Genomic DNA, 6,279 nt, shown 5'->3' on the forward strand with positions numbered 1-6,279 from the left:
ACTATGGCTATTGTGGGGATGAGTAATCCTACTTATCATTTGAGTTCACAGTTTCAATTTTTCTCCCAACTTTTTTTTTTTTTTGGGGGGGGGCACATAGCACTATATAACAATCTTTTTTTTTTTTTTTTTTGCGGTACACGGGCCTCTCACTGTTGTGGCCTCTCCCGTTGCGGAGCACAGGCTCCGGACGCGCAGGCTCATAGGCCATGATTCACGGGCCTAGTGTGGGATCTTCCTGGACCGGGGCACAAACCTGTGTCCCCTGCATCGGCAGGCGGACTCTCAACCACTGCGCCACCAGGGAAGCCCAACAATCTTTATTACATGTGTTTCTAGGCACTTCTCTAAATTCATTACAGAATGGATATCACATCCATTCCCAAAAAAGCAAAACAAAACAAAACTCTTCTCAAGTAGGATGCAAGTAGTAGTCTTAAAACCATTGTTATTACATGTGTTTTTAAAAACTTCTTAAAATATGGAACACCTCTCTAATTTGCTTTTCACCCTGGCATGGGGCCATGATAATCTTCTCTGTACTATTCCAGTTTTAGTATATGTGCTGCCTACTAAAGTTTTAAAATTTATCAAACCCAAAACATATTGTGACAAACCACTTTATTTTTTTCCCATCCACATTTGATGGATTTTAATATTTCTAACTTTTTCACTCAACTCATCAAAATTTTATTTTTTAAGAGTTCTATTTAACATCCAAAAGGGCATAAAAATTTCTGAAACCCCTCTACCTCTTTGAAAAAAGGGAGTTGTATTTTGAAAGAAGCTAAAAAGAGTTCCATTCTGGAAGAACTTAAAATCAGTTCTGAATTCACTATCCAGAAGACCTGGCAAAATTGGTCATCCTCACCCTTGCCTTGCACCATTGTGTTAGAGACTGTGAAGCTAACAGTAAGGTTCCTAAAATGCATGTCCTTTCACCAGCCTATTCTCATCGAAAATGTTGTTTTTCCTCAGAAACATATTTGTATTTAAGAAAAAGCAACTACAGCACAAAATTTTTGAGAGGAGGTTGAAAACAGGTACCATGGAAAATATTATTATTGATTTTGTATAAATGTGTTTGGCAGTGAATGTGTACTGAGTTGTCCAATGTAAGCATCCAGCATTTTTTTCCCCAATTGCTAGTATAGTAGAGTTCTCTTTCAGTAAACATTTGCTTTTGAAAATCATAAAAGGTCAGTTTTGGCCAACTGCATCAGTCCTTATTCTGCCATCTGTAAAAAATTTAGACTTTGCCTTTTTGAATGACCCTTTAAAAATATACAAGACCTAATTCTATCCTTTACTCTCATAAAACTTCCACTGGACTCCAGTGGGAACATTTTAAAGTCAAGTCCTGAGGAATAAAGACATTTCATAATGCCTTGTTGTGAGAACTTCCTTGGCAGAACTTGACCAACTCATTCCTCCTGAGAGTGTTCTATGATATTACTGGTTTTATAGCTTCAAAATAGACTCTATGCTATAAAGCGGTTATGCTTCTTACAGATATATATATATATATATATATATACACACACACACACACACACATACATATATATATATACACACACGCACACACACACATACATACATACACACACACGTACATATTTATCTATCTCAGTGTAACCCTAAGATTCTAATGTGGTGAACATCCAAAGTAGATGACTCTTGGTACACTGAGGAGCTACCCTCCTTTGTCCATCATATGCTGATCAGTAGGTATGTTTGTTCTTGGTACCCTACTCTGTGCTTCCCTAGTGCTCGATTGTCAAAAAATACCATTTTTTCAACAGTTAGTATGTGCCAGTGCTGTACTAAAGTTCTACATGCATTATTTCAGTTAACTCTGTGAGGTAGGAATTGCCATTCCTCATTCTCTGTGGATAAACTGAGGGTGGCTAAAAATGTACTGAGAATCATGCAGCAGAGCCAGTATCTCTGACTCCATAGCCATGGATCTTAACTGTTGCACACCTTGTGTTATATGGTACTCCTGCCTTTTACACACCCCTTTTATAGCAAAGGAAATGTCACTGTTTTTTGAGGACCTTGTTTATTTACCTGTCTGTCTCTCTAATGAGACTGACTAGCTTGAGATAGGATTCTTATCTTCTTCATCTTTATACTGCTAGAGCAGGATCCTAGGCACTCAATAAATAAATCTTAAATTTAAAAATTACCTTTGTGATTTAAAATTCACCCCCCTATTTTAGAAAACTGGCCAAAAAACCACAAAATATAAGTCATTCCCAAATCACAGTATCCAGAAATAACTGAATAAATATTTGATAAATGAGTGAATTCCAAAAAAATTTAGAAACACTTATAGTCTTCTTTTGTTTCTAATACATTTGTATAACAGTGATACACCAAGAGTACTTGATTGTTTGATGTTAATTAAGCATGACTAGTGCATGATAGTCTTTAGTTCTCATAAAGCTGATAGGTGAAAAAGAGGGAAAATAAATGCTTCAATGATGAAAATGTTTTAATATCACAATATAAACTTCCTGAAGTAGCATTTTATTTGAGAATATACATATTTGAGTAAATTCATTTGGAACTATTAAACTGATCTGAGGTACATCAATAGATGAATGGATAAAGACGTGCTGTATATACAGATGCACACACACACTGAAATATTACTTAGCCATAAAAAATGAAATTTTGCCATGTGCAACAGCTTGGATGGACATAGAGGGTATTATGCTAAGTGAAAGAAGTCAGATAGAGAAAGACAAATACTATATGATCTCATATATATGTGGAATCTAAATAACAAAACAAACAGACTCATAGATACAGGGAACAAACTGGTGATTGCCAGAGAGGAGGGGGTTAGAGGATGGATGAAATAGGTAAGTGAGATTAAGAGGTACACACTTCCAACTATAAAATAAATAAGTCACAGGAATGTAATGTACAGCACAGGGAATATAGTCAATAATATTATAATAATTCTGTATGGTGACAGATGGTAACTAGACCTTTCATGATGATCTCCTCGTAATGTATAAAAATATCACATCACTCGGTTGTATACCTGAAACTAATATAATATTGTATGTTAATTGTAACTCAGTAAAAAATTACCTCAGAACATAAATACATTTCAGGATTAACAAAAAAATCTTTCTAACTGTATGCCGGTTAAATAGGACTTTATGTAAGTGCTGTAATTAAACGCAGTTTATTGGTGAAAGTCTAGCCCCTAGTGGACAGGAGTCTCTGGTACACGCCCACACACCGAACTAGTTCGGTCCAGCTTGAAGGGACACCTGCTTAAAGCTCAAGGGCTTCAGAATGAAATAGTCTTCAAGACTCTTGATGTTAATATTTTATTCTTTTATCTTTTTTTCATAAAATATGCCACATTTGTATGTCTGGCTTATTGGAGCTTCACAGTATTTTAATGAACACTAAGACTTTTCTACTCCACTCTCAACTTTTTTTTTCAAGCAGTGGTTTTCTTAGTTTCTTAGGGATTGAAAGAGTAAAATTTCTTCCCTTCCCTTCCCTTCCCTTTCTCTTTTCCATTCACTATCAATATCCAACATTTAGGAAACATTCACACTTTTCTTTGAGGATAGATTTAGGTTGCACTAATAACATTATCCCCAATACACACAGACACACACAGACACACACACTTCACAAAATTGACTATTTCTTTTAAAACTAAAACTCTTTAGTTACTTCTTTACTCTTTTATAAGTATGACATGTAAAAAAAAAAGATTAAGAGAGTACAAAAATTAAATACTCAAATAATATAGAAATGAACATACTTTTGTGAATGAAATAATACCTGATATGTAGTATCCAGTCAGAAGGTTGTGAGCTTCGTAAGCCTGCAAAAGCTTTTTCATTGTAAACATTGTTACTAAACACACTTTATGATTCAGAGAAACTATAATTAGATTTCTCTAATCATCCTGATGATTTAGATGTTTGCTTAGTTTTAGAAACTTAACCCAGAAAGACTGAACTTACATTTCAAATATATATTTCAATATAGCCAATTCTGCTATATGTGTTCCAGGGCTTATGGAAGAAAGCATTTAGTGGTACAACACTCAAAAACTATGTCAGTGACACATAAAAAAATTAGAAACCGAATAAAGTGGTAGCACTGTTTTATGCGTATTAAGTGGTTAGGAAATATATAAATACTTCAATAAATATGGCACTTTACCTTGAACCAAACCTGATGTTTTCCTGTGGGCATCAGAAAGGTTGCAGCCTGTGAGTTACTGTGAAGTAGTAGAATGAGTGTTATCTGAAATCAGATGGGAAGTTCTAATAGCAGATGTGGATGGGTGTGTCTCATAACCCAGGCTGGTCAACTGAGGTGGCTGGCAGATGTTCGAGTATGAGTGTTTTGTGTATTCCTATGTGGTTTGGGTCAATTGGGTGCATTTTCTGCATTCATCTAATGTTGTTCATGGATGAAATGGTGCATTAGCAAACATTAAATTTGCATCGTCTACTATATCAAATGCATTGGAACAAACTCCCATTTTTCAGACAATAGCAGAACTGACTGTACTCTTTTTGAAGATCTAAAATAGAAGAAGAAAGACTCATTTGAAATGGAAACTATTTAATGTTTAAGAAATGGTATAAAACAGCTCATAAGCTGTTCCAGACTTTATTAGCTCCTGTGTAGTACATGTTTTGCCTGCTATTGTCATCAGCACAATTAAATTCATTTATTCCATGTTGTTTTAAGTCATGCTGTGGGCTTGGTACCATGAAAGTTAAGCAGGTATGGTTTTTAGTTCTCTTGAGTTCATGCTTCCTAAAACTCAGCAGAAAGCTCTTGGGGAAAATGGATTGCAGACATTCTTAAAATTTTAGTGTTATAGATGTACAGATGGAGCACATAATTTAGATAGTAAAGGGAAGGTGAATTTTTCTCTTTGGTCAGTTAGAATTAGTTTTGTCAATGTTTAAGTTTCAGAAGACTAAAAACAGAATTTTAAAGTATATTTTCAAGCTAGAAAGATATAAATGTCACTTGTTCAGTACATGTGGTCAAAATAAATATCATAAAAGAACACTTGATTTTCTCCCCCATATTTATACCTAGGTCTTCTGAATTCAATAAATCAGCATCGGAAGCAGCCGCTTAGCACAGGGAGATCAGCTCAGTGCTTTGTGTCCACCTAGAGGAGTGGGATAGAGAGGGTGGGAGGGAGACACAAGAGGAAGGAGATACGGGGATGTATGTATATGTATAGCTGATTCATTTTATCATATAGAACAGCAGAAACTAACACACCATTGTAAAGCAATTATACTCCAATAAAGATGTTAAAAAAATAAAAAATAAATCAGCACCCGTATAGTTTCTCAAGCCAAAACCCAGAGTCATTCTTTATCTCCATCTCTCTCTCATCCCCACTTTTACATCCATTCCAAGCCTGGCAGCTCTAACTCTAAAATACATTCAGAATCTGCCCATTCCCACTGTTAGAATCATCTCTCACCTGATTATAGTAGCCTGTCAGCAGCTCTACCTTCCTCTTTTTTTTCTTCTGTGATCCGTTTTCTGCCCAGGTGCCAAGGTGACCATTTAGAATTATAAATTAGATCACATCCTTCCTCATGCTAACCTTCCAATGGCTTCTCATCTCATTTAGGGTAAAGTGTAAACTCGACCAGTGTCTATAAAGTTCTAAATAATCTGGCTGTTTACCGTATCTGTGACATCATCTCCCATTTTTTCCTCTCCAGCCACACTGGCCTTCTTTCTGCTCCTTGATACTAGCTCTTCCCTCTGCTGCAAAGTGCTCAACCTAGTCTTCACAGAACAATCTTCTTCAGATCTCAGCTCCCTCACCATGACCCTGCCCCCTACACCCACCTATTGAATCACCCCATTTTATTTTCTACACAGATCTATTACTTCAGATATTATTTTGGTCATTTTATTTGTGTATGTATTTATATTTTCTCCCCTAGAACTAATGCTTCATGGGAGCTTAGCTCTCTTGTTCAGCACAATACCCCTGGTACATCTTCTAATGCATGGTACTTGGGTGCTCAATATATACTTGTGAAATGAATGAATTAAAGTTGAAAAAAATACGGAATATTTTTCCCTAAAAAAGAGGCAAAGTTTTGTGTTTTATAATGAAAATGATTTCAGACTTTAAAAAGTAGTATTGAGCCTATGTTGTTGTTTCAACCCAGTTAATAAGAATCAATGGTGTAAGCACTCAAAGATGACTTATGTATCCAAGGCACTCTCCTAAGTCTT

The 6,279-nt window shown here is 35.7% G+C and overlaps 1 pseudogene; it reads right to left on the reverse strand.

Annotated features, from left to right (window-relative positions):
• Positions 1-475: 475 nt before the first annotated feature.
• LOC132495594 (U6 spliceosomal RNA) lies at positions 476-573 on the reverse strand (annotated as a pseudogene).
• Between the last annotated feature and the right edge of the window lie 5,706 nt (positions 574-6,279).

The sequence above is a fragment of the Mesoplodon densirostris genome, chromosome 8 (genome assembly GCF_025265405.1).
Source record: "Mesoplodon densirostris isolate mMesDen1 chromosome 8, mMesDen1 primary haplotype, whole genome shotgun sequence".
NCBI lineage: Eukaryota > Metazoa > Chordata > Mammalia > Artiodactyla > Ziphiidae > Mesoplodon > Mesoplodon densirostris.